The sequence below is a fragment of the Lissotriton vulgaris genome, chromosome 9, assembly GCF_964263255.1.
Source record: "Lissotriton vulgaris chromosome 9, aLisVul1.2, whole genome shotgun sequence".
NCBI classification, from domain to species: Eukaryota; Metazoa; Chordata; class Amphibia; order Caudata; family Salamandridae; genus Lissotriton; species Lissotriton vulgaris.
Genome location: NC_141697.1, coordinates 866479298 through 866502886, shown reverse-complemented (window position 1 = coordinate 866502886; position 23589 = coordinate 866479298). Strand labels below are relative to the sequence as shown.

The following is a 23589-nucleotide window of genomic DNA, read 5'->3' as shown; positions in this document are numbered from 1 at the left end:
ACACACATCTCAGTGTCACACCATGTACTCCCACAACACAAATCTGCACAGCACACATACAACATCACACTCAGGAAGGGTAGCAGTACCACAGCAAACACACATACAGCTAACCCAACACTCAAATATGCACAACTCAGGGACACCCAGGTGCAAACAACATGACCAGAGGACTGTGCAGCACAAACAGATGCACTGTACATGAGCAACCATGACTGCAAACCAGTACAAGAAAATCACACACAACTAATTGGAAAACTGTCCCGAGTGGCACATTAGTCCTGTGCACAGATCAGTACCACAAAGCATAGTGGTGTGTACGTCAGTAGTGGACAGGTCAGGAATGTACTATACACAAATACATGGAGGGGTCACTCAAAATGGGTAGGCATCTGAAGCACAGATAGGGAATGGTATGACTCCACAACCCACATGCCATACTGGAGCCAAAAATGGCCTTAAGTGACAGCAATGCATGAGAAAACTCACCAACAATGTCAGTGTGGCTGAGCAGGTCTGCACAGTGAGCACAAATGGTAACAAGGCACATGGCTGATCAACAAAACACAACACAGACTTGGCAGTCACACACTCTGCATACTCACAACTGGCAGCAACAAGTAGGTGTCCCCCAATAGTGCATAGACACACCAACACACTGCACAGTGCACAAACCACTACTCATACATGTGCACACAATCACACGCACAGGGCTGACAATTCAAACAAACAGGCATTCAGCTCCTGGGTCATACATGTCTGCAGTTGGCATTGCAGGGGCACACACACATCAACACTACTGACCAAGTCACCCCTTCACACTTCATGACCACTCAAGTCCACACATTCAAATGTACCCATGTGACTAGGAAGACAGGCCATCACAAGATGACCATATATCACCACTGCTGCTCACTCATCAAGAAAGATCACACAGACATGATGGACCCTGGCCACCCTGTGTGTAATCCTGTGGATAGAATTCTCCTATGTGCTGATAGTCCACCCTAACATGACATTTGTACAATTTAGCTAACCTGACCATAGAATGATTAGGATAACTGTAGATCATCACAAACACCCATCATTGGACCCTCAAGCCCCAGAATGAAGAAGAACTAAAGTGCCCCTCACCACTGGCAAACCCTGAAAAGTAAAACAAGCAATTGGCAATGTCAATGTGGCATACTGAGCATGTGTCACATGAAACCATACCCATAAAGTAAAGTGTTTTTTAAACAAGGGCACTGACAAAGCAGTCAACATGAGGAACTGTCCTTATTGAATATTGCCCAGATAGGCATCAAAAGTAGACAACAGCAAGGGCAGTGGCCAGTCCATAGTTCAAAGTAGGCAAATGTGTGCAAGAGAACCTGCACAGAGAATGGCAAACACAGTCATAAACAGCAAGGCCAGTGGCCAGGCCATAATTCAAAGTAGGCCCATGTGTGCATGAGAACCTGCACAGGGAATGAGCATCAAAAGTGATGAACAGCAAGGCCATTGGCCAGTACAAAGTGCATAGTAGGTACATGAGAACCTGCACAGGGAATGGGCATCCATAGTGACAAACAGCAAGGCCATTGACCCGTACAAGGTAGAATAAAGTACATGTGTGCTTGAGAAACTGCAATGGGAATGGGCATCCAAAGTGATAAACATCAAGGCCATTGGCCAGTCCATAGTTCAAAGTAGGCACATGTGTGCATGAGAACCTTCACGGGGAATAGGCATCCAAAGTGATAAACAGCAAGGCCAGTGGCCAGTACAAAGTGCACAGTAGGTACATGTGTGCATGAGAAGCTGCACAGGGAATGGGTGACACAGTACACTGCCCTGGGAAGCAACACAGCTAGGGGGATAGTAGGGTTGTGTGATGGTTTTTACCTCTCTCTCATGAAGGGGGGGGGGGGAGAACTCTGAATTATCAGTCTTCCAAGTAGAAAGACATGTGACCTGAGAATATCTCCAATGTAGCAATATTTATTCAATACCCACAGTCCTGACAGGTTGAGTACACCACAACACAAAGAAGGAACTACACAGTCCTGGGCTATAGTCTTTCAGTAGACGGCTTTCCTCTTCAAGCTTTATTGCTTCTGTACTGCGACCAGGGCCGGCGCTCCCCAAAAGGCAAACAGAAAAGGACACTAATGTCACTGTCTATCTGGTATATCTATACTCTATAGTGTGCTCGCTGTCACTAACATTCCTAGCTCACCGAGATTAGTGAGGGATAAAAGAGACTGGTTGCAGGGTGGGGAAGGTGTAGGGATTCTGTGTAGGGTTTAACACTCATTCACTGGTAAGTGCCCTTGTTTGTGCCACAGTCCCCAGAAGCCCTTTCCCTCCAACCTCCACCCTTCCCTCCACGTAACTTGCCTGGATCAACGGTCCCCCTGGACCGTAGTGTTGGGCATCTCGGTGTCCTGGGAACTACCGGATACAAGCACGGTGTTTGGTGGGGAACTCTCCCTCTGTATCATCGCTCGGTCTTCCTCGGGCCTCCCGTCAGTCTACTCCGGTCCTCGGGCTTCCACTCTCAGGTTCCGCTGACTTCCTCCGTGTCTCCTGCTACCCCGCCGTGTTCTCGCCATCAGCCAACACTCCACACCCTGGCCAACTGTCGAGCCCTCGTTCTTCCCGCCAGTTCTCTCCTTCCCTGGGCCGCGAGACTAGACCGCTCGCTGTTGTTTTGGAGGGCGCCCAGCCAGGCGCCATCTTGGATTCCTCATCTGCACCGGTCGTTGGCCAGCCCATAATACAGGGTGGGAGGGGGATTCAGCCTCAGACTTGGCTGTCAGTCAGACTGGGAGGTGGCTGATCGTCGTGGACAGTTGGAGGACTGGACCTGGGAGAGAGAGGACCAGCTGAGGTAGAGGCATGAGTGGCTTTGGGAGCCAGAGGGCTTCTTGGACCGGGTGGTGTGGTGGCACGTGGAGGTGGAGACATGCTGCCCTGAGACACAGTGTGTGAGGGAGAATGTGGAGAAGTGCCTTTCCAATTCTTGGGGATTTTATAGGGAATAATTGTCTTGGTAATAGTGGGAAATGGGGCTGGCACAACAGGCACACTCTCCACCACAGGAGCATCAGGTGCAGGTGCTGGCCCTCCCTCTCAGGATCTGCTGGATCTGGTGGTACGCTTGGCCTGGCCTTGCCTTTTCCCCTCCATCCCCTGTTGACCAGGTGAACCCCCTACAGTGCCCTTCTTTCCCAGCTTCACAGGGGTGTGGGTGGTGGGAGTTGAGGTTGTGGGTGAATCTGCCTTAGAGGGCTTCTTCTGCGGACTCCTAGCAGGCACCTGCTTCACAGCAGGCCTAGCAACTCTTTGCCTGTCTTTGGGAGACGCTTTTGGGACGGGAGTGTCCTTGGATGGGGCTGATTTTGAGGCATGTGAGCCCGAGGCCTGCTTCTTGGCTTGATGACCCTGAGTGTCACCTGCGGGGCTTTTGCATTTGCGCCTCTGTGTCACTTTAGTTTGTTAGGGGGATGGTGTCTGCGCTCTCGCCCGCTTGGGTTGCTGCTGTTGTGTGCTGCATGTGGTGTACCTGGAGCCTGTGGGCTGTGGTGTGTGGTCACTATCATCAGATGTAGCTACTGGCAGGGGGGTTGCAAAAGGGACGGGAGCTGGACTCTGAGCCTGTGACAGCTGAATGGCTGCTGTCACTGTAGAGGAAAAAGAATGGACAGTCCTGTATAGCCCACCCACGTCTGAATGAATGTCCTTCTTGAAGGCAACTACCTGTGCCAACTTCTTGTCATGGACTTGGAAGGCATTCAGTAGAGATGTCTGACCCACATACAGCTGGCACAAAATGTCTACTGCCTCAACACTGAGGGCAGCAGGGGAGGCAGGGACAGTGGTGCCTGGGGGAAAGGACACTCTTCCCTTCCTAGGGCCGCAGGCACGTGCAGTACTAGTGGAAGTAGCTGAGAGGGTGGGCATTGGATGGTGTGTGGTGGAAGAGGAGGCAGATTTCCCACTCTCTGTGCTCACCAACATCGAGGTGTCACCGCTGCTGTCAGATGATGTAGAGGTTGGTGTTTCCGGGTGGGATTCCTCTAGGTCACTCCTGTCCCCCTCCGAGGTGCTGTTCACATCAGTGTCAGTGAGATCCTGTGTAGCAGTCATGCAAGATGCCTCACCACTGATATTCATCCCATGTCCTTCAGTTTTGTGCCATACTCACAAACATCATATGCAAGCAAAGCACAAAACAAGATGATGATACCCCAAGTTGCACAATACCCTGTGCAGTAACATTTTGCAACCTTAATTCACAACTCAAAAGATGGCTGGTAGAAGGCACACTTGGCATCATTGACCCATGTGGTGTCCACACAGCCAAATAGCTTGCCCGTGACACTGTGTGACCTGACATACAGATCACTGTGTGCATACCTAGGTCTCTGTGGGTGAAAAAATCCACATCCAACTTGTTGTCACAGTCACATATGGAGTCAACATAAGGGGACAACACAGATACAGCCTCCAAAATGTCATTTAGCAATGGCCATGAGCTCCTGCCATCCACCATGTCATGCTTTGGTGCACAAATACAGTTTCACATTTGTGTCAGATGTGTATTTCGAGGTCAGGCACTACACACATTGACGAAAGCACACTAAGATGAGGCACACTGTCGTTCACTGCAATGGGATGTCTATGCCTCCCCTAATCCAGCCAATGCCATAAGGCCACAACTCAGAATGCAACATCAAGGGCCATTACATCAGTGACATTAAAAAGTACATGTAGATAAAATGCATGACTGCTGCACCCAACACAGAGGCCACTTACAAGCCATTACATCACACTAGCAACATCACCGAGCCCATCACTGGCTCAGGGTTGGCATACATGCAGTCACTGACACCCTAAGTACCCCTTTGCAGAATACTCACCCCCAGCTTGCTGCTGATGGGCCCTCAAATGTTCATCCAGCTCAGGCTGTCACAGCTAAGATGCGGGTCAGTATGGGTGTCATGCTCCTTCGCGCCAACCTGCTAGTCCATGGGAGCAGCCCCAGCATCATCATCTCTGCCACGTTTTTTCTCAGCCGGCATATGTCATCCCACCTCTTGTGACAGTGTGTGTGCTGTCGGTTGGAGACACCTAGGGCCCGCACCTTGTGTGCAATGGCCCTCCATACATCCTTACTCTGGTGGAGTTTGAGCTGCAGGCATGGGAGACAAGGAGAGCAAATTTCAGTGACACTGGGTTATGTTATGTACCACTGTGTCTCAGTACAGGAGCAAGCACACTCAGCATATCTATTCAGATATGTTTAGCAGAGACAATACAGCATGACATGTAGTACATTAGCATGAGATAATCATATCTAGATGCATGCAGGAATGAGGATGGACACAGTACCTGGCCATCTCATACACTTTCAGAATGCCAGCACAGAAAGCAAGGTGAAGAAAGCCCACATCTGCAATGCAGTATGTGAGAGAACAAAACATACATTACATTGCAAATGATGTTTTGGGGCACACTCACAGTGTCCAACACTGCACACCCCTCAATGTCCTTGGCCTGTGAATGGCTACCCGTGTCATGGAGGTCACATATAGGGACATGATCTTACAATGTCACACCCTTATCACAAGGTCTGTCTTCTGCAATCCACAGGCCTAAGATAGCTCATTGAGGAATAGGCGAGCAGACAACCCATATGTCTCACTCTGTCATTACAGTGATGGGTCCCTGACAAATTCAGCAGTAACTGTGCAGGCCAGGGGGGCTCACACTGCGGTCTAACGTGTGCCATCAGAACTGTCCCATGCATGTACAATATGGGAGGGCAAACAGTGCCTACACATGTGAGTCAGTACACAACATGATGAAAATGGAAGGGGGACGTTTCAAAAGTACAACAAACTGCTGTGTCATAGGTGAATTTCCACCAAGAGTGTCACCCTCCGGCATTTCACTCTTATGCATACTGCTGACATATCCATGGTGGCAGTATTGAGTCAGACACACTTCCATCAGTATACTCTGGACGGAAACCCATTGTAATGTCACAGATGAGCCTGTGAAGTACCTCATGAACCCAAACATCCATTAGCCCAGGCAATTTCTGTCCTGTCTCCCACTTACCAAACTTGCAGTGTAACTGCATGGCTGCAAAAAAACAGCATGTCCCTCCCATCATGATATGCAGCCAGGGAAACGTGTAAAATAGGCTACAAACCCCTTTCACCTGAAGTCAGCATGCTAGGCAGTGTATCACAGATACCCTCACTCTCAGGCACATACTGCAGCAGATCAAATTCATTTCTGCACTCCCTGCACTCCCCTACTTTCACTCTGAAACACTTACCATGACATCAGGAGCACCATATAGCCTCCCATACTGTGTGAGCACCTCGTCCACCAGGACCTCCAGCTCTTCTGTGATGAAGGGACGGGCCCTGATGGTCTCAGTCCTCGCTATCACTGGGTCCATGAGCCAGGAACAGCAGCAGTTGGTGGTGAAGGTTGTCTGGAAGCAGTGGAAATGTGTGGCTCTCTCCCACACATATACAGCCCCCTGGGGTGGTTTCAGTGGTACTAAGCTGCTGTAATTGGTTTTCCAGGTCAGCTTCCAATGACCGGTCCGTGGTAGCGGAGCACTCCTACCGCGATTTTCAAAAATGCATTTGGCTACTGTGATTGCATTTCCCATTGGCTCTAAGGGCAAGGGCATTGGCGATGACACACAGCAGGGGCCAGGTGGTTGCATCCGCGATTGTGGATCTTGCAATTGGATCCAATGACCGGCCGTGCGGTAGTGAATCATGCCTACTGTGATTTTCAAAAATGCATTTGGCAACCACGATTGTGTTTCCCGTTGGCTGTAAGGGCATGGGCATTGGCGGTGACATACCGCAGGAGCCAAGCGGTTGCTACTGTGATCGTGCATCTTGTAATTGTATCCAATAACTGGCCCCGACAGTAATGACGGTATGACCACATAATGTGCCTATTTCATTATGTAGATTGCTGAACTCATGATAATACTTGCTCTTTGTGCACACATTGTGCACATTGTGCTGTGACTGGGTGCCCTGTCCGATTACGCAAGTGGATGTTGCAGGTACAGCAGCTACGTAGAGGCTAGCAGTGTTGCTGTCTCACACATTTGCTGTGTCAACTACTCTCAGGGCTGGTGACACAAGATGTTGCAATGTATTCACATAGTCTGATTCTGTTTTGGGGGTACTCACTGTGTGAATACTGGACAAGTGTGCAAATAGTTTTTATCAAGGTGTCCCCACAAGTGAGTTGTGCTGTAAGCCGAAGTGTTTCTGCCAGTCATTGTTGGCGCTGTCTCAGTGAACACGTAAGATGTTGGACACATCACATAGGGGGATTTAATTAACATTTGTGCCCTTACATCTCACCTAGGAGATGACCAAATGTGCATCATCCATTCACAGTGCTGACGGACATGGAGAATGAGCCTATCATGTGTAAATTCCGTCTGGATCGACCTACCCTTCAAGACCTATGTGCTCTGTTGGAGCCCCATCTGAGGCCTCGCAGAACGCATACATCTGCTCTGACACCAATGTGTAAGATGATGACGGCCCCGCATTTCTTTGCTACTGGTTCGTTCCAGTACATAGTGTCTACCACAGGTGGGATGTCGCAACCTATGTTCGGGAAAAAACAACACAGGGTCCTGGCTGTGTCCAGTAAGGCTAAGCCAAATCCAACAAAAGAACAATACAGTGGCAAATACTGGATTTGATTCAAACTAGTCTAGTAGTGACCTTTATGAATGAAGCATAACGGTCCGTTTTGCGTCACTAGTTAAATTTTTATTTTCTTCACTAGTTGAGCATTGCAATTTTAAATCATGTCAAAGACAATGTATGCATGTACAAACAATTTATAAGGTTAGACATATCAAACCGACAACTTTATACATATTTACAATTTATACACATCCTACCAACAACACTCATACTTCACTCACACAACTATAAATATACACAACAATGAGGCCCTTTGTCAACAAAAGTCTAAGTAATGGAGCCTATAGATGGTATTATTTTCCTGGTTCAAACTATTTACAACTATATATATCGAACACAAATTCTTATTTTGAAGTCAGACATAGAACTTTTTTAAATATTTGTAGTTGACAAAGAGTCTCAAGTCAGTTGAGGTCGACGCGTTTCAAACCCCTGATGGCGGGAATCTCATCAGGACCAACATTTTCTACAACAAAGACCAAACAGATAATTAAAAAATCAGCTCAGGCTAATTCAGATTCACGTGTACATGCCACCAGTCGGCAATACCACCATACCTTGTAAATACGGTCAGTAACCCAGTTCGTTTGTGGTAGACAACCTTCAGTTTCCGTAGTCACACTAGACAAAAAAAACACAACATGACATAAACCCTGGTGAAACATAGTTTAAAGTGTGGGTCTGTTTGGACATTATTAGTTAATTGCTGCACTCACCTCTATGGTCGATAGAGGCAAAATACCTATTAAAACATAAAGACACATTGTGTCAGGAATTTTAGTTTCAGAGGCAGTCAAGGCATGTGAAATTGAGAACTACAATCAGCTTACCAGGTTCTGTGGGGCTTCAAGCTGTATGCCTGTGTACTTTTCTTATTTTTCAGTGTTGGATTTCCACCTGAAAAGGAGGAATCAGTTGGTAAAACACTGAAACGGAATCAGGCAATGAGGAGCAAATTGCTCATGAAGGAGGATTCTTACCTTGATTGAAATCGCCGGTCGCGTCTTACAGTATTCGGCAAGTAAAACGCGGCGAACATTAGTCATTCGTCTGTATTTACCCGGAAGGGTTGCGGGGACACGTGACTGGATTACGTCCCACAGGGTTTTGCAAGCAGACCAGAAAACAGTGGTCCTTCTTCTGTGTTGCCTGTTAGGGCTGATGTGATCACGTAGCGTTTTTACACTGGAAGGATAATTGTACAATCTAGTTGACAAAGCATGCTTGAAGGAGGGTTCTGAACGGGGGGCAGCTGGCTAATACATGTTTTGACATGTTTGAGTTGATCTGCCAGATCCGTAATTCTCAGCGAAAATCAGTGGATTAAAGAGGGTTTTTTTGGGGATGGAACAAAGAATACTGCCGCAGGATGAAAATGAATCATAGGTTCATTTTAAATATTTCTGAGATTTCATTCAGGCCCGTTATTGCAGTATTATATTTCATTATGAGCAAAGCTTCTCGCTGGCTCAATCTTCCTTCAGTATCTCCTCCTCTCGGATCTATATCAATCTTTGAAACAATTGTCCATTTTAGATCGTCTTCTCGATGTTTATGCACCTGCCAGTGTAAGACTAGTGGAGCATTTAGCGTTTCTTTTCTTAAGCGTGATTTATGCTGCGTGATACGCTGTCTTGCTTCCTGGGTTGTTTTCCCTATGTACAGTTTAGGGCAAGGACACATAATACCATAGATCACATTTTTGGTTTGGCAGTTAGTAAATGAGTCGTGTTATCAATGGATCCGAGAGGAGGAGATACTGAAGGAAGATTGAGCCAGCGAGAAGCTTTGCTCATAATGAAATATAATACTGCAATAACGGGCCTGAATGAAATCTCAGAAATATTTAAAATGAACCTATGATTCATTTTCATCCTGCAGCAGTATTCTTTGTTCCATCCCAAAAAAACCTCTCTTTAATCCACTGATTTTCGCTGAGAATTACGGATCTGGCAGATCAACTCAAACATGTCAAAACATGTATTAGCCAGCTGCCCCCCGTTCAGAACCCTCCTTCAAGCATGCTTTGTCAACTAGATTGTACAATTATCCTTCCAGTGTAAAAACGCTACGTGATCACATCAGCCCTAACAGGCAACACAGAAGAAGGACCACTGTTTTCTGGTCCGCTTGCAAAACTCTGTGGCACATAATCCAGTCACGTGTCCCCGCAACCCTTCCGGGTAAATACAGACGAAGGACTAATGTTCGCCGCGTTTTACTTGCCGAATACTGTTAGACGCGACCGGCGATTTCAATCAAGGTAAGAATCCTCCTTCATGAGCAATTTGCTCCGCATTGCCTGATTCCGTTTCAGTGTTTTACTAACCGATTCCTCCTTTTCAGGTGGAAATCCAACACTGAAAAATAAGGAAAGTACACGGGCATACAGCTTGAAGCCCCACAGCGCCCGGTAAGCTGATTGTAGTTCTCAATTTCACATGCCTTGACTGCCTCTGATACTCGGTCCCTGAAAATTCCTGACACAATGTGTCTTTATGTTTTAATAGGTATTTTGCCTCTATCGACCATAGAGGTGAGTGCAGCAATTAACTAATAATGTCCAAACAGACCCACACTTTAAACTATGTTTCACCAGGCTTTATGTCATGTTGTGGTTCTTTTGTCTAGTGACACTACGGAAACTGAAGGTTGTCTACCACAAACGAACTGGGTTACTGACCGTATTTACAAGGTATGGTGGTATTGCCGACTGGTGGCATGTACACGTAAATCTGAATTAGCCTGAGCTGATTTTTTAATTATCTGTTTGGTCTTTGTTGTAGAAAATGTTGGTCCTGATGAGAACCCCGCCATCAGGGGTTTGAAACGCGTCGACCTCAACTGACTTGACTGGACTCTTTGTCAACTACAAATATTTAAAAAAAATCTATGTCTGACTTCAAAATAAGAATTTGTGTTCGATATATATAGTTGTAAATAGTTTGAACCAGGAAAATAATACCATCTATAGGCTCCATTACTTAGACTTTTGTTGAAAAAGGGCCTCATTGTTGTGTATATGTATAGTTGTGTGAGTGAAGTATGAGTGTTGTTGGTATGATGTGTATAAATTGTAAATATGTATAAAGTTGTCGGTTTGATATGTCTAACCTTATAAATTGTTTGTACATGCATACATTGTCTTTGACATGATTTAAAATTGCAATGCTCAACTAGTGAAGAAAATAAAAATTTAACTAGTGACGCAAAACGGACCGATATGCTTCATTCATAAAGGTCACTACTAGACTAGTTTGAATCAAATCCAGTATTGGCCACTGTATTGTTCTTTTGCAACCAATGTTCAGCATGATGCTATGTGATGTCCTGTCCGCCATGATGACATACAGAAACCAATACATCCTTTTCCCAGGATGCATGAATTGGCGACTGTGAAGGGTGATTTTGATGTCCTTGGCCACATCCCTAATGTTGTTGGTGCCATTGACTGCACACATGTTGGCCTGGTTCCACCACAGGCATGTGAGCACATCTACACGAACAGGAAGCATTTCCATTCCATCAATGTGCAAGTGGTATGCCAAGCAGATATGATAATCTCCCATGTCTGTGCTAAATTTCCAGGATAGGCCCACGACTCCTACATCCTGTATAACAGCATCGTACCACAGCTGATGGCAAATCTGCATCCAGAGCGTGCGTGGATTGTAGGTGAGTACGCAAAGTCAAGTAGTGTGGTGTATGAGTGTCAGGCTGTTCTCAGCTACTGTTTGGGTTACAACATTGGTCTCTGTATCTCATACCTAGGTGACTCTGCATATCCCAATCGGCCTTGGTTGCTGAGCCCACAGAGGAATCCCAGGACCCCGGGGGATGTCCACTACAATGATGCCCATGGGAGGACATGTCGTGTGCTGGAGAGTACTTTTGGTTTACTTAAGTCACGTCTCCACTGCCTGCCCAAGACCGGAGGTGCACTGATGTACTCTCCCCAAAAGGTGTGTCAGATCGTAGTTGCATGCAGCATGCTCCAAAACCTGGCCTTGCGCAAGGGGATCCCCCTGCTCCTGGACGATGATGAGCAGCCGAGGCCACGGCCTGCAAACCCACACATGTCCAGTGACGAGGATAGTGGAGAAGAGGGAGGTGTCGACCTGTGTCAACAGCTCATCAACCGCTACTTCTCTTGAAGGTGTGCGAAAATGTACAACGGTGCCATTATCTACAGATTTTGTTGTTGCTGAAAAGGCCTAGGTGAGCTTTGGGACTGCTGTCTATTGTTGCATCTGTGCTGGCTGCTAATGTTTCTGGGACAGGGTAGTAATGCGCAGCTATAGGATGTCTATGTTGGTATTGTTGCTCATTGCAATGTGCAGATTTGAGTACCTTAATGACAAGTGTTGTGTAATGGTTGTGATGCCATCACCAGACAAGTGAATAGTGTTCTCTTTTGTTTTCCTAGGTCCCTTCAGCCTCTCAATGCCTCAAAACAATCACTGCTCCTGGTATCTATGTATATCATTGTATCCAAGTGAATATGCTCATACCCAATAGATTATAAGATTGATGGTAATTTGAACAAATGAAAGGAATTAATTCAATGTGGAACAACTTAAACATGATGTGATTAACTATTTGCACTTTTTTTGTCTCTCATTATCCATACTTATGTGATGGTGTGATTTTTAATGTATTGTTGTGAATTGGACTAATTTATGATTTTGTGGAACGATAATCTTGTTTTTAATAAATATATATATATATATATTTTGTTTACAATTTGTGTGTATTAAAATTGCCAATTAGGGTCCATTTTCTTTAATTTTGTATGCAAGGATTGTGTGCCTTAAGCTCATTTAGCATTGGGTGTCATAAGATACTGATATTAGTTGTGAACCTTTTTGGTTCTCCCAAGAGAATTCTGAAGTGTTGTTTGCTAATGTTTTTGGGACAGGGTAGTCATGCACAGCTACAGGATGTCTATGTTGGTACTGTTGCTCATTGTAATGTGTGCAGATTTGGGTACCTTAATGACAAGTGTTGTGTAATGGGTGTGATGCCATCACCAGACAAGTGAATAGTGTTCTCTTGTGTTTTCCTAGGTCCCTTCAGCCTCCCAATGCCTCCAAACAATCACTGCTCCTGGTACATTGTAAACAGAGTCAACAGTGTGCATCCTGGAATAAACATGGAGCTGACATGAACACACAGGTGTGCAAAGGGTGTTTATTTACAATGGGTACATGTGACAGGGAAGTGAATATTTACAAAAAGGTGGAAAGTGAATCAATGAGTTGTTAGTGATGGAAGATGAGATAATCAAGTAGTCACCACATTGATGTGATGACCCAGTCCAACAGATGGATGCCATTAACCTGGCAGTAAGGGGAAGGGCAGTCAACAAAGTCAATGGCAAGGTGAAGAGGGGTGCAATCATGGCTGGCTCCTTGACTGGCATTTGGCTGGTGCTTTGCCAGGAGATCCTCCCTGGGATTTATTTGGATGGTCCCTTGAACGTTTGGCAGGGGGGGGGGGGCTCTGCTGTGGGCTCAGCGGGGTTGGGAAACTGTCACCCTGCGGGCCACTGGAGGTAGGTGGAGCTGTTGTTTGGGCCACAGGCCTGTCTCTCAGAACCACCAAAAGCTGGCCCAAGAAGTCCACAATTTGGCCCATGCGGGTGTCTATGGACCTCAGCAGCAGGTGAAGCTCGCAGGAATCTTCCAGAGCCTGGCCCATGTGTCCCTGGGCTCGTTCATAGGCCCCAAGGAACCTGGCAATGTTGGCCAGGGCTTCGGTCCCACTGTCTGGTTAGGTTTGATGCCCAGTTGCCCTCCCACCTGCCCTGCTATCCCAAACCTGTAGTGTCACTACTCTACGCATCCGCCTACTCTCCCTGCCCTCCTCAGATTGTGGGGTGGTCATCCCCTGAGGCAGGGAGAGTGTTGCAGGCAGCTTTATTTGTGGCGGTGGTGGTGGAGGCTGCACAGGTTGTTACAGCAGGGGTCAGCATAATTGGGAGTGGGAGCTGTAGTGCTGGACTCACACCCCCCCTCCCTGTGAAGATGGCTACCTACCTGTGAGTTTGATTGGTGAGGTACAATGGCTGCCACATGCTTCTGGCTGGGGGGAGTGTTCCATCTTGCTAAGGGAAGGGACAAGGGGACCTAGTGTGAGTTGTAATGCTGGCCTCCCACCCACACCCCCCTCCATGCAAAGATGGCTACCTACCTGTGAGTTTGATTGGTGAGGTACAATGGCTGCCGCATGCTTCTGGCTAGGGTAGTGCTCCATCTTGCTCAGGGGTGGGACAGGGGGCCTGTTGGGAGTTGAAGAGCTGGCCTCCCACCCACACATTCCCCTCCCTGTTAGGATGGCTACCTACCTGTAAGTTTGATTACTAAGATTCAATGGCTGCCACATGCTTCTGGCTGGGGGAGTGCTCCATTTTGCTCAGGGATGGGACAGGGGGCCTGTTGGGAGTTGAAGTGCTGGCCTCCCACCTACACACACCCCTCCCTGTTAAGATGGCTACCGAACTGTAAGTTTGATGACTGAGGTACAATGGCTGCCACATGCTTCTGGCTGGGGGGAGTGCTCCATCTTGCTAAGGGGAGGGACAAGGGGGCCTGGTAGGAGTTGTGGTGCTGGCCTCCCACCCACACCCCCTCCCTGTGAAGATGGCTACCTACCTGTGAGTTTGTTTGGCGAGGTGCAATGGCTGCCACATGCTTCTGGCTGGAGTGAGTGCTCCATCTTACTAAGGGGAGGGACAAGGGGGCCTGGTGGGAGTTGTAGTGCTGGCCTCCCACCCACACCCCCTCCATGTGGAGATGGTTACCTACCTGTGAGTTTGGTTGGTGAGATACAATGGCTGTCACATGCTTCTGGCTAAGGGAGTGCCCCATCTTGCTCAGGGGTGGGACAGGGGGCCTATTGGGAGTTGAAGTGCCGGCCTCCCACCCACATACACCCCTCCCTTTTAATATGACTACCTGACTGTAAGTTTGATGACTGAGGTACAATGACTGCCACATGCTTCTGGCTGGGGTGAGGGCTCCATCTTGCCAAGGGAAGGGACAGAGGGGCCTGGTGGGAATTGTAGTGCTGGCCTCCCACCCACACCACCCTCCCTGTGATGATGGCTACCTACCTGTGAGTTTGGTTGGTCAGGTACAATGGCTGACTCGCTCTTCGCTTCCGAGCTGAGTGGTCGCTCCCCTGCTGTTGCGGTATCGTTTGTGCAGCGCTTTTGCTCTGATCTGGACTGTGATTAATAACTACAGCCTGCTGTGCGCTCTAATTGCCGCTGCGTGCTTGGACTGCCGCTTTGCCCATTTTGATTGCTAAACTGCCAAATTTGCCCATTTGCAGTGTGATATTGCCAGCGTGACTCTGTTGTATAATTTGTTATCATCTCGCCGCTTTTGCTCATTTGCATTTTATTCAATAGCGTGACTCTGTTGCAGTATTTGCGTTTTCCCCCAAGCGCTCTTGCCGCCCTGACCCCTCCGCCTCCATTTTGTTGTTGTTGTCGTCCTCCTTAGCCCGCCCCGCCTCCCAGCTGAAGCGCCCTCGCCCCTCCCCCTCCACTATCCATATATGACAGTAGTTCCTGCGCGCAGCGTCCACGCGCAGCGACCGCGCCCAATCCGTGCCGAAGGTGCGCCAAAGGTAAGCCCGTCTACGCCCGTCCGCGCCTGGACCGCGCCCAGCGCCAGACCCCCTGGCCCCCGTCCCTCCCAGCCCCCCCACATTACCTACGATGCCGCAACCCTCCTAGCCCTTAACCCCGGTCGCGCTCCCAACTGCGTCCAAGCCGCCCCTGGCCAAACCCATGGACCTTTCTCCTGCTTCTCCTGCAAATTCGATTTACAAAAGGGGGTGGTGATGAACAGAGTGTCTGAATTGAGCAGACCACTCTTACCCAGTCCAAAGATCAGGGCTTGATCCATCACCGTTATTTATCTCACTGCCCCATCCCAGCTCAGAACCTGGCTATATGCAAATCAGTCTGTCCCTGGCCCAGTGCATCATGCGAACAGGGCAGACTAAACTACCAAGCCAATTCTTTACTAGAAAGGAGACAAGCTACCGGGGACCGGTTTCTGGCATTTCAGCCGTCTTCGGCCCGGCTTGCTTGAATCCTGATGGAGCAGTGAGAAAGGGACTCATGTCTGAGTATACCCTGCCACACCTATAGTGGCCAAAATCGATTTACAAAAGGGGGTGGTGATGAACAGAGTGTCTGAATTGAGCAGACCACTCTTACCCAGTCCAAAGATCAGGGCTTGATCCATCACCGTTATTTATCTCACTGCCCCATCCCAGCTCAGAACCTGGCTATATGCAAATCAGTCTGTCCCTGGCCCAGTGCATCATGGGAACAGGGCAGACTAAACTACCAAGCCAATTCTTTACTAGAAAGGAGACAAGCTACCGGGGACCGGTTTCTGGCATTTCAGCCGTCTTCGGCCCGGCTTGCTTGAATCCTGATGGAGCAGTGAGAAAGGGACTCATGTCTGAGTATACCCTGCCACACCTATAGTGGCCAAAATCGATTTACAAAAGGGGGTGGTGATGAACAGAGTGTCTGAATTGAGCAGACCACTCTTACCCAGTCCAAAGATCAGGGCTTGATCCATCACCGTTATTTATCTCACTGCCCCATCCCAGCTCAGAACCTGGCTATATGCAAATCAGTCTGTCCCTGGCCCAGTGCATCATGGGAACAGGGCAGACTAAACTACCAAGCCAATTCTTTACTAGAAAGGAGACAAGCTACCGGGGACCGGTTTCTGGCATTTCAGCCGTCTTCGGCCCGGCTTGCTTGAATCCTGATGGAGCAGTGAGAAAGGGACTCATGTCTGAGTGTACCCTGCCACACCTATAGTGGCCAAAATCGATTTACAAAAGGGGGTGGTGATGAACAGAGTGTCTGAATTGAGCAGACCACTCTTACCCAGTCCAAAGATCAGGGCTTGATCCATCACCGTTATTTATCTCACTGCCCCATCCCAGCTCAGAACCTGGCTATATGCAAATCAGTCTGTCCCTGGCCCAGTGCATCATGGGAACAGGGCAGACTAAACTACCAAGCCAATTCTTTGCTAGAAAGGAGACAAGCTACCGGGGACCGGTTTCTGGCATTTCAGCCGTCTTCGGCCCGGCTTGCTTGAATCCTGATGGAGCAGTGAGAAAGGGACTCATGTCTGAGTATACCCTGCCACACCTATAGTGGCCAAAATCGATTTACAAAAGGGGGTGGTGATGAACAGAGTGTCTGAATTGAGCAGACCACTCTTACCCAGTCCAAAGATCAGGGCTTGATCCATCACCGTTATTTATCTCACTGCCCCATCCCAGCTCAGAACCTGGCTATATGCAAATCAGTCTGTCCCTGGCCCAGTGCATCATGGGAACAGGGCAGACTAAACTACCAAGCCAATTCTTTACTAGAAAGGAGACAAGCTACCGGGGACCGGTTTCTGGCATTTCAGCCGTCTTCGGCCCGGCTTGCTTGAATCCTGATGGAGCAGTGAGAAAGAGACTCATGCCTGCAAATTCAGCGGCACCGACAACATCTCCACTACGACCACACCACAGATTCCCGACCCCAACCACCTACAATGCATCCTCCTCAACACCCGCTCGGTGCACAGGCACGCCATTGACCTATGGAACCTACTTGACACCATCTCTCCAGACGTCGCCTTCCTAACGGAAACATGGATGAATGCTTCCTCCGCACCAGACATCACCATTGCTATCCCTGAAGACTATAAGATCACTCACAAAGACCGTACCAGCCACACAGGAGGAGGAATCGCTATCGTCCATAAGAAATCAATCCGCATATCAACCAGCTCGGACGCCAACCTCGCCAACTCCGAACACCTTCACTTCCAGATCCACATCGACCCCAAGACCACACTCAGAGGCTCCCTCCTCTACAGACCACCAGGACCCCGCGCAAAATTCAGTGAAGACATCACGGACTTCATCACCCCACACGCGCTCCCCTCCAAAGACTACATCCTTCTGGGAGACCTCAACTTCCACCTCGAAAAGATCAACGACCGCAACACCGCCACCCTCGTGGACAACCTCGCCAACCTCGGACTTAAACAACTAGTCACTTCCCCCACCCACATCGCAGGTCACACACTCAACCCCATCTTCACATCCAGCAACCAGGTCTCCTTCAGCCACACTACGGACCTCCTCTGGACTGACCACAGCTGCGTTCACTTCACCTACAACAAACCAAAACCCAGCATCCACCTCCAACCTACCCTACAAAGGAACTGGAACAAAATCACCACGGACCAAATCTCAGCATCGCTCCTTCAAAACACCCCAGCCCTCTCTTCTAACGCTAACGAAGCCGCCGCCAACCTCACCCTATGGTTATCCAACACCGCTGACACCTTAGCACCACTGAAAAAACGTGAAAACAAACCTGGCAGCAAGAAGGCCTCATGGTTCAACGATGATCTCAAGAAGTCCAAGAAACTCTGCCGCTCCCTTGAAAAGGCCTGGAAAAAAGACCCAACCACCAGCACCAAGGACGCCTTCAAAAACGCCACCCGCACTCACCACCAACTAATCCGAAAAGCCAAGAAAACAGCATTCAAGGATCAACTTGACAACAACGCCCACAACAGCAAGGAACTTTTCAACATCGTCAAGGAATTTTCCAATCCCTCCGCCAACTCCAACGACATCACCCCCTCTCAAACCCTCTGCGACTCCCTAGCCTCATTTTTCCACAACAAGATTGCAGACATCCACAACAGCTTTGACAACCAACCCGGAAACTAACCCACCCTACCATTTGCTGATCATCTTCCCCCCGTGAACACCCTTAACGACTGGAACCCAATCTCCACTGAGGACACCATCCGCCTGATGAATTCCATCCACTCAGGATCCCCCACAGACCCATGTCCTCACCACATCTTCAACAAAGCAGACTCCGTCATAGCACCGCACCTCCGAGACGTCATCAACTGCTCCTTCAACTCCGCCACCTTCCCGGAAGACTGGAAACACGCTGAACTCACCGCCCTTCTGAAAAAACCCACAGCGGACCCCACCGAACTCAAAAATTACCGCCCCATCTCGCTTCTCCCATTCCCGGCCAAAGTCATCGAGAAAGCTGTCAACAACCAGCTCGCCGCCTTCCTCGAAGCCAACAAATCCCTCGACCCCTCACAATCTGGCTTCTGAGCAAAACACAGCACTGAGACCGCCCTCATCGCAGCAACAGACGACATTCGAACTCTACTGGACAATGGAGACACAGTCGCCCTCATCCTCCTCGACCTCTCCGCAGCCTTCGACACAGTCTGCCACAGCACCCTTCTACAACGCCTCAGAAACATCGGAATCCAAGGAAAAGCACTTGAATGGATCACCTCATTCCTCACCGGAAGAACCCAGAGAGTCCGCCTTCCACCATTCAAATCCAAGGCCTCTGAAGTCATCTGCGGCGTACCACAAGGATCCTCACTCAGTCCCACCCTCTTCAACGTATACATGAGCCCCCTCGCGGCCATCGCACGCCATCACAACCTCAACATCATCTCGTACGCGGATGACACTCAACTGATCCTTTCCCTCACCAATGACCCCAGCACCGCCAAAACCAACCTACACGAAAGAATGAAAGAAGTTGCTGAATGGATGAAACAAAGCCATCTGAAACTGAACTCAGACAAAACAGAAGTCCTCATCTTAGGTACATCCCCCTCTGCATGGGACGACTCCTGGTGGCCGGAAGCCCTCGGAAAAGCACCCATCCCGACAGACCACGCACGGAACCTAGGCGTCATCCTGGATTCTTCACTCTCAATGAACAGACAAGTCAGCGCCGTATCCTCTTCCTGCTTCAACATTCTTCGCATGCTCAGAAAAACATTTCGCTGGATCCCCTCCGAAACAAGGAAAATAGTCACCCACGCTCTGGTCACGAGCCGACTGGACTACGGAAACACCCTCTACGCAGGTACTACCGCAAAACTCCAGAAGAAACTCCAACGAATCCAAAACGCCTCAGCCAGACTCATATTAGACATCCCACGCAACGATCACATCTCTGGTCACCTTAAAGACCTCCACTGGCTACCCGTCAATAAGAGGATCACTTTCCGACTGCTTACCCACGCACACAAATCACTCTACGACATCGGTCCAGAATGCCTCAACTCACGACTGTCCTTCTACACCCCCTCCCGCCAACTACGTTCTTCCAGCCAAGCCCTCGCCACTGTACCTCGCATCAACAAGACCACCATGGGAGGCAGATTGTAGGAAGGGGGAGGCTCTAGTTGGCGCAGTGCAACACTAGCGACAAGCAGGGACTCTCTCTTCCTCGTCAGGGCTGAGGGTTACCTTCCAGACAACCTCTGCTTACCCTCTAGGTAGTGTGGCTTAAGCAGTCTTAGGCTAATCCTTGGGGCACATAGGGTTAAACACTTGCAACAGTACACCTTTACAACCAACCCACCACACAACGAGACCAGACTGTATTCTTGTAAAAATATATCTCTTTATATAGACTTTACGCAGGCTTGTGAATATAGTCAATAACTTTACGGATACGGTTGCAGATTATTAGCTTTAGGTTACCACAGTTCTTATTGTAGTTCCTTTGAGGCCCGTAGGCCGGCGTTAAACAAAGGTCTTTGTGGAGCCAGCGGCTCCCAGGGGATCTGTCCCACGTCGCGTTGCCTTCCCGGTGTCGCTGATCGTTGCGGCTCTTCGGCCGAGCAGGTCACTGGTCGTCCGGGGCAGCGGTGCTCTGTGGCGGCACGGTCCTCTCTTCGTCGTCTGCTCCGACCTTGGAGTCGGCGGCTGTGTGGCGGTGACAAGTGGCGGTACGGTCCCCAAGCGCAGGACGTACCCAGCCAAATGTCGGTGCAGCTGTGGGCTCACAGCTGGGCTGTCGGGCAGGTTACCGACCTGGTGGACTCTCGTAGGGCAATAGTCTGTCCTTGCAGGTGAGGGACGGCTCGCTATGCAGTCGCCTCGATAGCTCGGACCAGACGGGTCCTCCTTCGCTTTGCTCTCAGGCTCCCAGCGCAGGTGTGGTCACGATGTTCGGGCCAGCGGCGGCTGGTCCTCACTGTGCTTCCGCTGTAGCTTTGGGCCCCGGTCACGGTGGTCGGGAGGGAGTGGATGCCTTAGAGGAGCTTCCTCTTTGTCGGTACTGCGGCGATGGTCAGCACCCGCAGTCGCTTTCTTCCAAGGGGGGTTTAGCGTCCACTGGTCCTGGGACGCTGGTCAGGGGGCAAGTTCAGTTCCAAGCCCTTGGAGATCTCTTCGCAGAGTTTGGCACAAGTAGCACAAAAGTCTTTTCGTAGTCTTTTTGTCTTCCTCTCCTTCGGCAGCAAGGCACCAGACACAGGCAAGAGTCAGCACCCTTCCTTGTCTTCTCGCGGTCCTTCTCGTGGGGCAGAGTCGTTCTGTGGCCCAAACTGGATCTAACTTTCAAGGAGCAGGGCTCCATCTTTTATAGGCCAATTCTTTTGTTCTCGCAGGCCAGGGGGGCCTTTGCATAGCCACTCTCAGTTCTGGAGTACCCCGACGGGTGTACTCCGGCTCTGCTTTCAGTGTGAGGGGCAGGCGCATCAGACGCCCCACAGGAGGTGGAGCCAGCATTGTCCGGACAGGGGTGGCCAGAGTACCTTGTTGATGGGGCTTCGCCCTTCCTGGGCCAGGTGCCGGCAGAGTCATCCGCCGCTCCCCAGGAGGGTGGAGCCAGCATTGTGGTGGCCGAGCACAGTGACAGTTCGAGTCAAGAGGCACTCCTACCTCCCACTAAGGTGTAATCTGCGCATTCACCACCTGTCATCCCTCCAGCCCTGTCACTCACACATCCCAGACAGTCGGATACACATACTGGCAGAGGCAACTGAAATGGTTAGGCAAGCAAATGCTAACTTTCTAAAAGTAGCATTTGCAAACCCAGGATAATGAAATAAACCTGACTACAAGAAATATCTCATCATCCTGAGTCCAGGCATACTAAACATGACTCACTACCATGCTCCTTGAGCCTGCGGGGGTTATAGGTTGTAATAATCCTCGCAGCTCAGTCTGGCCTAATGGAGCAGGTAGCCTTCAGTAGTGAAATACGGTCTTCGTTGTAGGTCACTACCAGGACATGCCACGCACATCAGGGCTTGTCCTACCTTGCACCTACAAGGCACCCTGCCCGCAGGCCTACCATAGGGGTGACTAATATGTAGTCAAGGGAAGGGTCGGTGCTGGCAAGTGGGGACACTTGCCCAGCTAGCGTGACAGTACGAGACCGCACGCGGGTTCTGCGGTCGCAGTTCCCAGACACATCTTTACGGCTGCTTGGGTGGGTGGCGCAACCAGCGCTGCAAGCCTACCAGCAGTATTGGCATCTACACGCCCCGGCACTCTCTCGTGCGCGTTACTAGGGACTAACAGTAAACCCAATGCACCAATCATGGATACCAATCGTATGTATAGTTTAGAGTAGGGAGCACTTGCACTGCGGCACGGATCAGCCGTGGCGCAGTGCTCTGAGTATCGGAAAACCAGCAAAACATCGGAAGCACATCAGCAAAAAGTGGAAGGGAGACTCACGCCAAGGTGCCAGGTCTAACATGTGTCCCCTCCAGCTGAAATGTGGGGGGAACTACCCTTCCCCAGGGAGTTCCACATCACTAAGGCGGAAAAATCTGGACAGACCGTCAGCGTTGGCGTGATCGGTGCCAGGGCGGTGTTCCACCGTAAAGTCCATACTCTGTAGAGAAATGGACCACCTCAATAGTTTCGGGTTCTCACCCCTCATTTGCATCAACCATCTGAGGGGCCTGTGGTCCGTCTGAACTCGGAAGTGAGACCCAAACAAGTAGGGTCTTAGCTTCTTCAGTGCCCAGACCACAGCAAATGCTTCACGCTCTATTGCACTCCACCTACTTTCCCGTGGAAGTAACCTCCGACTTATGAAGGCTACGGGTTGGTCAAAGCCCTCCTCAGTCATCTGTGAAAGAACAGCCCCTACACCATGCTCTGAAGCGTCTGTTTGCACAATGAACTCTTTGGAGAAATCGGGGGCCAGGAGCACGGGCGCCGTGCACATGGCAGTCTTCAGGGTGTCGAAAGCTTTCTGACAGGTGTCAGTCCAAATCACATTCCTGGGCTGCTTCTTCGAAGTCAGCTCTGTCAAGGGGGTCACAATCGTGCCATAGCCCTTGACAAACCTCCTGTAATACCCAGTGAGCCCCAGGAAGGCTCTCACTGCCGTCTGGGTCTTGGGGGGTTCCCAAGCCAGGATGGTTTCGATTTTGGGCTGCAAGGGGGCTACCTTGCCACTCCCAACTTGGTGTCCCAAGTACACCACGGAACCCTGCCCAATCTGGCACTTGCTTGCCTTGATTGTGAGGCCTGCTCTGCGCAGGGCCATCAACACTTCCCAGAGGTGTCGCAGGTGTTCGGGCCAGGTGCCGCTGAACACCGCGATGTCATCCAGGTAGGCGGCACTGAACTCGTCCAGTCCAGCCAACACCTGGTTGACCAATCTCTGAAAGGTGGCAGGGGCATTCTTCATTCCAAATGGCATAACCCGGAACTGGAAATGCCCATCTGGGGTAGAGAATGCCGACCTCTCCTTTGCCCCATCGGTCAAGGCGATCTGCCAGTACCCAGACGTCAGATCAAACGTGCTGAGAAACCGGGCAGCCCCTAGCCGATCAATGAGCTCGTCAGCTCTGGGGATGGGGTGCGCGTCAGTCTTCGTGACTGAATTGAGTCCTCTGTAGTCCACACAGAACCGGAGTTCGGGTGTGGCTCCCGGCGCAGCAGCCTTTGGGACCAAGACCACGGGGCTGGACCA

General features: G+C 49.8%; 1 protein-coding gene across 1 annotated transcript in view; it reads left to right on the top strand.

Annotated features, from left to right (window-relative positions):
- Positions 1–23589, top strand: part of LOC147692387 (cytochrome P450 2A13-like) — a 977490-nt gene that overhangs the window by 240359 nt on the left and 713542 nt on the right. The window lies entirely within an intron of this gene.